The 12,205-nt window shown below is 36.9% G+C and overlaps 1 non-coding gene across 1 annotated transcript; it reads right to left on the bottom strand.

Moving 5' to 3' along the window:
* Positions 1–495: 495 nt before the first annotated feature.
* Positions 496–602, bottom strand: LOC114086660 (U6 spliceosomal RNA). Its single transcript, XR_003581660.2, has one exon. It is a non-coding gene; the product is annotated as a U6 spliceosomal RNA (small nuclear RNA).
* Between the last annotated feature and the right edge of the window lie 11,603 nt (positions 603–12,205).

Below are 12,205 nucleotides of genomic sequence, written 5' to 3' on the forward strand. Positions count from 1 at the left end.
CAAAATTTGGTAGATCCCATTCCTTAGTACTTCCCCATGCTCTCCCCTCTTTCCTTTCTCTCCCTCTTGATCTAATTACTCTATTCTATTGGTCTTCTTTCTAATTTCATAAGCTCCCCACCTTTTAAAAAACTTTATATTTATTCTTCTTCTCTACCCCAGCTCCTGCATATGAGAAAAAACATTCAACCCCTGACTTTCTAATTCTGGCATATTTCACTTAGCATGATGCTCTCAATTCCACCCATTTATCAGAAAATGACATAATTTTATTCTTCTTTATGACTGAGTAAAACTTTTATTGTACATGTTTATCACATTTTCTTTATTCATTCATCTATTGAGAGATACATAATCTGGTTTCATAACTTGGCTATTGTGAATGGTGCTGCTATAAACATCTGTATGCATTATCACTATAGTATACTGATTTTAGACCATCTGGATAAATACCAAGGAATGGGATAGCTGGGTCAAATGATGATTCCATTCCTTAAAAATATGGAATACTTCTTGTATTTGTGCATCATCCTTGCCCAGGTATCATGCTAATCTCCTCTGAATTATTCCAATTTTTGTGTATATGCTGCCAAAGCAAGCATGACTTCTATTTCTTTTTTATTTTCCTTGAACAAAACTGTCACTCATATGGCTTCCAATAACTTGATATGAAATACTCCTTCTATAGCATAAGGACCAGTGAAGGGAGTGAAGAATACTGCATAGATTTGGCAGCTGTGATTGAAAGACATGATGACTCATCCATATGTACAGCATATAAAGCCAGGAAACAACTGTTAATGCCCTTCTCAGAGAAGCTTCCAAGAGTCAAGATGATGGTGGAAGGTAAACAGTTACTCAGAGCAGAGGAGTTTGACCTCATAAAACCAAGATCTTGGTCAATCGGAGATCATGAAAGGAACAAGAAGCAAATCCAACTCAGTGCTGGGAGCTAATTGAACATGTGCCCAGGAGGTGAACTGCAGCATGCCATTTGGTTTTCATAAACAGCAAGAGGGTATTTTTGTTGATTGATTTTTATGAATGTTTATGGGTATTTTTGTTGATTCATGGAATTCATCTCCAAACCAAGTGGCAGTAGTGTTTAATCTATCCTTTCCACTCTGATAGAATGTAAGATAAATAAAATAAATATGGACTGTTGAGTTTAAGCAGTATCTGTAAACATTCTTTTAAAAGAAAAAGAAGAAGGAAAAAAGTCATTGTTTTTTTTTTTTAACAGAAACCTAGAGGAAGTTTATAGGCACTTTTTGAATTATTATTTTTTCTGTCTTTCTTTCTTCGAATGCAATTGTGCATAGATTTGCTGATGACAGCTTCTTATTCTATTGGCCTAGGGATTAGAAGGAAAAAATACCAGATAATGGAGAGGAGGGAGAAAATACTATAATGAAGCAGAAAGTAAGAGGAAATTATTAAGAATTGGGGGGATAATCGAAATCTTGCAGCCTACTAATTCTTTGCAAAACTTTTCTTATATGCTTCTTTACTCACCCCTAAAAGTCAGGCTTGTAGATGGTGATGGTGCACATGGGCCACATCCAGTTCTCTGCATAGGTTGAACACTTCAGCAGGGACATTTTTAGCAAATGTTGAGGATCTGTCTAATGATTCCTTTAATGCTTTGCCTCATTCCCAACCACTCTTGCTTGGGGTCAGGGAGAACACTTGGCCCTTTTCAGAAGAGCAGAAACATATTGATTTGTCCTCTGTCAGCTATTAAGACCTGTCAACTGACCCACCAGGCAGCTCTGGAGGGGTCTGCCTACCAGCTGCTCCTCCCAGGGAAGTTTTGGGATCACAGAAGGTTTCCAGCAGAGTTCATGGTTCATCCTCATTCCTGAAGCGAGACTCTGCCAGATGTTGTTTTTTTCTATACAGGGACCTCTCATTTAAGCAGCAGTCACCCAATCTAAAGATTTTTTAGAAGTCATTTTCATATTCATTATTGAATATCTACTTTAATTATAATGGATATCTATTTAAATTATTTAAAGAAGGTAGCTCTTTGATCATGAGTGCTCATTTCCAAAGACTGAAGATAGCAGAACTCAGCCTCCCCAAATCCTAATTAAAGGTGATAGCCTGAATTAGCATCTAACTACTTGCTATGTTTGTCACATTACTAGTGAAAGTAGTTTCAATGTTCTTATTTTATTTCTTACTTGAAGAGATTTTTTTCCCCTCACAAGCAAAAAGCCTAAGCTCTCTGTCTTAGTCCATTTGGGCTGCTCTAACAAAATGCCACAAACCAGGTGGCTTATACACAACAGAAATGCATTTCTCAAAGTTCTGGAAGCTGAGAAGTCTAAGATCAAAGCACCAACAGCATCTGTGTCTGGTGAGGGCTCGACTTCTTATTTCACAGAATCACCTTTGTCAGTGTGTTTTCATGAAGACCCACCTGGCCCACTTTATAAGGACACTACTCTGATTCATGGGGGCTCTACCCTCATAACCTAATTATATTCCAAAGGACTCACCCCTTAATAAAGCCACAATGGAGTTTGAGTTTCTACATATGAGTGTGTTGGGGGTGACACAGACTTTTGAACTTCCCAGAAGAAAGTGTGGTCAATTGTGTGATAGTCTGGTGGATTCCTGAAGTTTATGAGTGGTGATAATATCTTGGAAACAATGAAGGAACCACTCCAGAGTTTCCTAAGCATTATTAAGGCTTTCTCATTCTAATCTTTGTTTGAGGACTGATTATTTGATATTTGATGTCAATCACTATTTCTAAAACCTAGCTCGGTTGTTCTTGGTAACTAGGCAGTTTCAACATTTGTAACTTCTTTTTTAATAAGACACTATTTGAGAGGTTTAAAAATTAAGACAAAAATAGATGACACTAGTTCAGATTTTTCATTATCTCTTCACAAAAATATCAAGTAAAAAACTAGCTGTCTTACAACGTAAGGCAACATGGGAGCTGTGAGTTTACTGTTCAAAGGAGCATGAGAGTTGCAAAAAGCAGAGTTTCCCAGTATGCCCTTGGAATAGTGTTCCATAGTGAGCTGAGGGTCCTGGGGTATTTCAGGAGTGCACAAGGACTCATGGGGAAAAAAAAAGGTGTATTGTCTTTTTTGTTTTTATGTAGTCCTTGGATGTTGTTCAGAGGGATCCATGACATTTTTCCACCAGTTGCTTCAACAGCCTGGTCTTATCTCTTCTATTGTAATGGTAATAGGCTTTACCCTTTGACCACAGCAATGGGATCATGAATCAAGTCAGAGCAACCAATATCCTTCTGGAAAAAGAATAGTTAACACAGAGTATGTTATCAAAGAAGGCCAAATTGGTTTATTTCCTCAGAATGTTTTAAATTATGGTTGCCAGGGAAGTTTCTAATTGGGTAGCTACAAGGATGTGAGCCAAAAGTAGCAGAAAGTCATGTTCTTTCTCTGAGAAGCTAAACATGTTAGAAAATCACAATGCACAGACAGAAGCACAAGTGTATCTGAGGCTCAGGTCCAGAGGTGCCAGAACACCAGCTTCCTTCTGCTCTTTCTATAGTTGACTGGATAATCTAATATAGTGCTCTTTTCCTTAAGCAAATTTAGTTTTTGTCACTTGCAGCCCAAGACTCCCAACTACAACAGTGACCTCAAATATAAAAGTATCTCACTTTCCTACTGCACTGCAGTTGAATCAAGTTTTATTTGCTCTAGTACATTGGATCAGGATGGCATATTACTGCAAGTGTAACTTGGCATTATTCTCTTTCTCTATATTCTTTCTGGCTGCCTCTGGAAGTGGTGCTTGGGGTAAGCCTGAGGTCCCTTAGGGAGGATCTGGGTTTTAAGTACCCACATTGAAAGAGAGTCTCACCTGTGTAAAGGGCAGCATCAGTGCCATTTCATATCCCTCCAAGCTTACTTTGTCAGTGTGCTCCAGCCTCCTTCTAAGGATGCATCCCTGTGTCTAAAGTTTCCTCTAGAACCATAGAGAGCCCCTCTTCTCACATACATGGCAGGCTGAAAATATCAGAGAATTAACATTTTCAGGAACAAGCCTCAAACAATGATAATCAGTTGTTGTATAAAAGGACCCCAGTTCCCTCACCTCTTTTTATTCTTCGTTCTTTTTAGTTATACATGACAGTTCTTAACTACCATTCAGAGATATGCGGTTTGAATTTTCTTATTTCGTTTTTGAAACTGTGGTTGCCCTCTGGAAGATAACTTAGTAATAATACTTTTATCATCGGCCTTCCCTTATGTGTGTAATTTCCCCATTCTCAACCAATGTGTCCTCACCTACTTGGTAAGTGACACGCACACAGATTCTGGCCTTATGGTCTGCTTCTGGGAGAATCAATTTAAGAAATGTGAGAAGTCAGTAATAAGAGATTTTTATATAGGAAATGTGGTTTAAAATTCTCAGAAAAGGGATCTGGAATTTACTGAAAAGCCAAGAGTTTTAAAAGATAAGGGGATACGAAATAGTTTATTATTTTTATCCAATATCAGAAATAAGACCTTATTTTTATAGCCAAATGAAGTTTTGAGAGGAGTGTCAATAAAATTCAATGGAAAAAGAATAGTCAACAAATGATTCTGGATTAACCTTACAGCCGTATGCAAAAATAAAATGAAGTGAAAAAGGAGGACTCCAACCTTATACCATAAACAAAAGTTATTTGAAAATGGATCATGGACCTAAATGTAAGAGCTGAAACTGTAAAACTCTTAGAAGAAAACAGAGATGTAAGTCTTTTTGATCTTGGATTAGACAATGGATTTTTAGATACAATACAAAATGTTCAAGCAACAACAACAATAAAATATAGACAAATTGGACTACATCGAAATTCAATGAAAATAACCCACTAACTTTTATGCTCCAAAGGGAACAACCAAGACAGTGAACAGATGACCTGGATGATATGATTGTCCATGTATAAAATCCAAAGGAAGCAACAATAACAATGAAAATATCTTCTGGAACTAAAAAGCAATTACAGCAAGACTGGAAGACACAAGGTGAACATACAAAGTCAATAACATTTTATATTCCAGCATAAATAAGAATTTGAAGTTAAAAACACATTACCACTTACTTTAGAACACACCTCTCCAATGAAATCTTTGAGTATAAATCTAACCAAATATGTATAAGATCTATTTAAGGAAAACTACTGACATCTGATAAAAGAAATCACAAAAGTACTAAAATGGAGATATATTCCATATTCACACCTTGTCAAGATGTTAGTTTTTATTAGTATTATCAAGATATCAGTTCTTCCCAACTTGATCTACAGATTTAATACAATATCAGTTAAAATCCCAGCAAGGTATCTTGGGGATATCAGCAAACTGATTATAAAGTTTATTTAAAGAGGCAAAAAAAACAAAATTGCAGCAGAAGAAGAAAGCTGGAGGACTGAAATTGCCAGACTTTAAGAGTTAGCATACAGCTGCAGAAATCAAGATAGTGTGATATTAGTTAAAAAAAAAAAAAAAACAAAAAACGGACAAAACATCAGTGCATCAAAGTAAAGAGCTCTAGCAAGGCGCCTTGGCATAGCTATAATCCCAGTGGCTTGGGAAGCTAAGGCAGGAGGATCAGGAGTTGAAAGCCAACCTCAGCAAAAGCAAGGTGATGAGCAACTCAGTGAAACACTGTCTCTAAAAAAGTACAAAATAGGGCTGTGGATGTGACTCAGTGGTTGAGTGCCCCTGAGTTTAATTTCCAGTACACACCCTCCCCCCTAAAAAAGAGAGCTATAAATAACCCAACACATATCTAGTCAACTGACCTTTGACAAAGGGGCAAAGGAAATACAATAAAGAACATATAATCTTTTAAAAAATAGGGTGATAATAACTGAACACTCACAAGCCCTCAGTTTCAAAAAAATACACTTAAACGTAGACCCTTACAAAAACACACTGAAAAATGGATCACAGACCTAAATGTAAATGCAAAAGCAAAAAAAGTACAAGAAGGTAATGAGAAAATCTAGATGACCTTGAGTTTGGCAATGACATTTTAGTTACAACATCAAAGGCACAATATATGAAAGAAAGAATTGATAAGCTTCATTTCATTAAAATTTAAAACTTCTGCCCTGTGGAAGACACTGTCAGGAGAATGAGAAGACAAGCCACAGACTGGGAGAAAATATTACAAAAGAACTGTTTGAAAAAGGAACTCTTATTCAAAATAGACAAAGAATTCTTAAAAACTCAAAAATAGGAAACCAAACAGAAACAGGACCTCAACAGATACTTCCTCAAAGAAGATACACAGGTGGTAAATAAACATATGAAAAGGTGCTCAACATCACATGTCATTGGGGATATGCCAGCTAAAACAACAACAAGATATCACTACACACCTATCAGCATGGCCCAAATCCTGAACAATGAGGATGGGGAGCAACAGGAACTCTTGCTCATCACTGGTGAGACTGCAAAATGGTGCAATTGCTTGGGAAGACAATTTGCAGTTTCTTGCAAAACTAAACATACTATTGCCGTAGATTCCAGAAATTGCACTCCTTATTGTTTGTCCAGGATTTGAAAATTATTTCTCTATATTAAATACAGATGTTTATTAGAGTTTCACTCAAAATTGTCAAAATTTAGAGGTATCCAAGATATCCTTTAGTAGGTGAATGAATAAACTATATTACATCCAGACAATGGAATATTATTCAGAACCAAGAAGAAATGATCTGTGGAGTCAGGAAAAAAAATTTTTAAAAGCATGGAGAAGATTACCAGATTACTAAGTGGAAAGAGTCAATCTGAAAAGGCTGTCCACTTTGTGATTACAAATATATGACATTCTATAAATGGTAAAACTATGAGGACAGTAAAGTCTCAGTGTTGCCACAGGTTGGAAGGGAGGAAAGGATGAAAAGACAGGACATGGAGGACTCTTAGGGCAGTGAAATTACTCTACATGAAACCATAATAATGGATACATGCCAGTAATCATTTGTCCAAATTAGTAGAATGTACAACACCAAGACTGAACTCTAACGTATACTAGGACTTTGGATGATTATGATACCTCCATATAGCTTCATCAGTATATATGTATACTGATGGGGATGCTGATACTGTGGGGAGCTATGCAAATGTGGTGGCAGAGAGCATGTGGGAATTCTCTGTGCCTTCTGCCCAATTTTGCTGTAAACCTAAAACTCCTCGAAAAATAAAGTCTATTTTTATTTTTTATAAATATATATTGTTTTAGTTGTAGATGGACACAATACCTTTATTTTATTTCTTTGTGTGGTGGTGAGGATTGAACACAGTGCTTCATACATACTAGGCAAGTGCTCTACCACTCAGCCCCAGCCCCAGCCCATAAAGTCTATTTTTTAAACAACAGAAAGATAACTTCTGTGTTGGAAGAAAATGTTTGCAAATAATAAAAAAAATGTTTCCAAAGTATATGAAGAATTCTTATAAGTTAAAAAAATGACAAAATAACACAATTGTAAAATGTGCAAAGAATTAGAATAGATATTTTCCCATAAAAGATACACAAATGGCCAAGAAACACACAAAAAGACCCTCAAAATCATTAGTCATTAAGGAAAAACAAATGCTTCTTATCCACTAGAAAGGCTATAGTAAAAAGATGGACTGCAACAAACACTATGAGGATGTGGAGAAATTGGAACTACCACAGATCAAGGGTGGGAATGTAAAACAGCTTAGCTACTTTAGAAAATGCTTTAGCATTTTCTTAAAAGGTTAAACAATGAGTTACCCAAGGACCCAGCAGTTCTACTTCCAGATATTACCCAAGAGAACTGTCTTCATATGTCCACGTAGAAACTTGTATATTATGTTCATAGCAAAATCAACCATGGGAGCCAGAAAATGGAAGTAATTAAAATATCCATCAATCAAGGAAAAGCTAAACAAAATGTAGACTATGGAATACTATTTGGTTTTATAAAATAATTGAAAAATTGACACATGCTATAGAATGAATAGAGCTTGAAAACATGCTATATGAAAGAAGCTAGACACAAAATGTCTTTATTGTATGATTCCATGTTTACTAAATGTCCAAATTGAATTAGAACATAAATTAATAGGTTCCGGGGTCTGGGAGAAAAGTGAAAAATAAAAAAACTGCCAATATGTTCAGAGATTTTTTTTTGGTGGGGGATAAAAATGATAGATGGTGGTGGGTAGTAATTATGATTGCACAACTCTGTGAATATACTAAAAACTACTGGACTGTGCATTTTTCATGTTAAAGTGCATGATATATGAATTATGTGTCAATAAACCTGTTACACCAAGAACAATTGGGTTTTATAAATTCCAATTGCAAAAGTCAAAAGAGTAGAGTGTTTTCTATTTATTTTTTTAAAATTCATTTCCTTATTTTTTTAAATGCCAAATATAGGAAGAGGAACACTATTTAAATGGATTCCCAATAATTCCTAAGCAAATTGTCCAGATAAATGATTAGCTGCTGATGCAATTTTTTTTTTTTTTTTCAGCAGAGAGGTTACGTGAATGAAGTAAATTTCCTGGAGAAATGCTGAGGTAGTTCTGAAAGTAAGAGAATCCTGGTTCAGATCAGCCTGCACACCTAGAATGTAGTCTCCAAGTGCACACGCCTTCACTGCCAGTTATTGGCCACAGAGAAGTTAGTTGTCTTCTCTGAAATACAATTTACTGATTTATTCAGTGATAGTAATTATATCACTTGCAGATTTGTTTTACCACAAATGTTGATTGAAAACTACTGAGACCACGCGACCCAGAGAAGGGGCCCAGCCACCCACCTGCGCAGTAGACAGACCACCCCAACTGGAGGAGGGGCCCAGCTGCCCGCCTGTGTGGTCACCGGACCGAGCTCTGGACAAACATAAGGTCTCCCCAACATCCCCCACCTCATCAAACACCTTATGAGAAAAACTGATGGAAATCATCTTAGAAAATCCCACCAACCCTTAAAACCCATCAACCGGTAGGTGTGGCTACCAGCTCGGTTCTGCAGCGAATCAGGCGCCTGGTTTACATCTCAGAGAATAAGAGTAGAGAGGCCACAGGTGGAAGCTCAAGTCCTCTCACACTGGCTACCACCACCACTCTGAACGCAGAGACTCAAGCTAGAAATAGACAAAGCCACCAACTGGAAGAAAAGAAAACAGAGTTCTGAGAGACATTTCTTTTTCTTTTTCTTTTTCTTTTCTTTCTTTCTCTTCTCTCTCTTTTCATCCATTCATCCAGTCTCCTCTACCCTTCCCCCTCTGGTTCTCACAACCTCAACATATGTGAAACCAAGAATTGTGCATGAAAAAGGTCTTTAACAACTGAATCACCAGAATAATATAATATAGAGGAATTTCGTATGCCCTGTTAGGTGCAGGACAAGCTGAGTAAGTTGTCTGCAGGGCATGCCAAAAAAAGTTAGCTGCAGGGTGACCTGGCCACTCAAACCCTCTGTCTGGTTCTTTATCACCTGTTTGCTTCAAGCCCAAATGCCCAAGCCCCTGCTGAAGGCTGAGCACTTTGCCCCCCTGATCAAGGCCGAACACTTAACCCCCTGTGTGCCACCAAGGTAGCTTGCAGACCCAGAGACCCCATTAGATTTGGGCTATAAAAACTCCCTCCTGCTGGGCCTCTCTCTCTTGCTCTCTCTTCTCTCTTGCTCTCTCTGTCTCCTTTGCGCACGTGCCCTCTCCTCCCTCTCTCACTCTCTCTCTCTCCTTCTCTTTCTCTCTCTTCTCCTCTGTTGCACTGCTGCAATAAAGATCTCTTGGTTGCTCTGAGTGTTGTGGTCACTTTTCTTTCATGCCCCACCTCTCTCCCCCCCTTTTATTTCTTTTCTTTTTTCTCTTATTTTCTTTTTCCCACTCTTTTTTTCTCTTTCTTTCCTTGTTATTTGTTTTTCTCCTTCTTACTCCCTCTATCCCACTTGCAACCCCCTAAATTTTACTGTTTATATGTAGGGTAATCTTATAAATACAGATAGGAGTTTGAATCTATACATTCTTCCATAAATTACCCAACTATTGGTTAGAGCTGTCCAAAGTTACTAAGTTAGATTAACCCCATACCCTCACTCCTTCCCCCCTAAACGTAACATCCTACACCTGAAATTCAGTTTTCTTCATGGTACCAGAAACGTTATGCCTTTCATGAAACTAAGGACTATATTTTTAAATGATAATTGAAACCAACATTTGTAGACATCAAGTCTAGCTATAAATGTAGTAATAAGGAAAACGTTTGTTTAGATGATGTACTATTGATATTGGGAACTGTTAACATTGTCTTTATCCACAAAAGAGAGACTTTGGAACTATACAAGAGCAATATAAATATATAGGAGGAAAATCAATAACACAACAGTTTCAGAAAGCTGGAAAGAAACGTGAGCAGTATGAAAAGACAAGGAAAGAAAGGTCCACAAGCAATGCAAGTCAACTCAACTTTAGAAGAGGTAATATCTGCAGCAGATGGAATGTCAGATAAAGAGTTCAGGATATACATGCTTCAGATGATCTGGAGTATCAAGGAAGACATTAGACAGCAAAATCAGACAATGAAAGATCACTTTGACAATGAATTACATAAACAAATCCAAGAAGCAAAAGATCAACTATACAGGGAGATAGAGGTTATAAAAAACAAACAAACCAGAAATCCTGGAAATGCAGGAAGCAATAAACCAAATTAAAAACTCAAATGGGAGTATTACCAGCAGAGTAGAACACTTAGAAGATAGAACATCAGACAATGAAGACAAAGTATTTCAACTTGAAAAGAACATAGACAGCTCAGCGAGACTGTTAAGAAACCATGAGCAGAACATCCAAGAAATATGGGATAACATAAAGAGACCAAACTTAAGAGTTATTGGGATACAGGAAGGTATAGAGGTCCAAACCAAAGGAATGAGCAAACTGTTTAATGAAATAATACGAGAAAACTTCCCAGACTTGAAGAATGAAACAGAATTCCAAATCCTAGAAGCCTACAGGACGCTGAATGTGCAAAATCACCAGAGATCCACACCAAGACACATTATAATGAAGATGCCCAACATACAGAATAAGGAGAGAATTTTAAAAGCTACAAGACAAAGGAAGCAGATTACATTTAGGGGTAAACCAATCAGGTTAATGGCTGATCTTTCAACACAGACTCTGAAAGCTAGAAGATCCTGGAACATATTTCAAACGCTGAAAGAAAATGGGTTCCAACCAAGAATCGTGTATCAAGCAAAATTAAGCTTCAGGATGGAAGATGAAATTAAAACCTTCCACGGTAAACAAAAGTTAAAAGAATTTGCAGCTAGAAAACCAGCTCTTCAAAACATCCTTGGCAAAACATTACAGGAAGAGGAAATGGAAAATAACAATGAAAACCAACAGAGGGAGGTAGTACAGTAAAAGGAAAAAAATAATCAAAGAGGAAAAACAAATCATGTTAAGTAACATAAATAAACAAATATGGGTGGAAGTACAAACCATATCTCAATAGTAACCCTAAATGTTAATGGCTTAAACTCACCAATGAAGAGACACAGGCTAGTAGAATGGATCAAAAAAAAAAAAAAAAAGATCCAACAATATGCTGCCTACAGGAGATGCATCTGATAGGAAAAGACATACATAGACTGAAGGTGAAAGGTTGGGAAAAATCATATCACTCATATGGACCTCGGAAGCAAGCAGGAGTGTTCATACACATATCAAATAAAATAGACTTCAAGCCAAAGTTAATGAAAAGGGATAAAGAATAACACTACATACTGCTCAAGAGAATCACACACCAACAAGACATAACAATCATAAATATATATGCCCCAAACAATGGTGCAGCTATGTTCATCAAACAAACTCTTCTCAAGTTCAAGAGTCAAATAGACCACAATACAATAATTATGGGAGACTTCAACGCACCTCTCTTACCACTGGACAGATCTTCCAAACAAAAGTTGAATAAAGAAATTATAGAACTCAATAATACAATTAATAACTTAGACTTAATTGACATGTATAGAATATACCACCCAACATCAAGCAGTTACACTTTTTTACTCAGCAGCACATGGATCCTTCTCAAAAACAGACCATATATTATGTCACAGGGCAACTCTTAGAAATTATAAAGGAGTAGAGATAATACCAAGCATCTTATCTGATCATAATGGAATGAAACTGGAAATCAACGATTAAAGAAGGAAG

This window comes from Marmota flaviventris, chromosome 5 (genome assembly GCF_047511675.1).
Source record: "Marmota flaviventris isolate mMarFla1 chromosome 5, mMarFla1.hap1, whole genome shotgun sequence".
NCBI classification, from domain to species: Eukaryota; Metazoa; Chordata; class Mammalia; order Rodentia; family Sciuridae; genus Marmota; species Marmota flaviventris.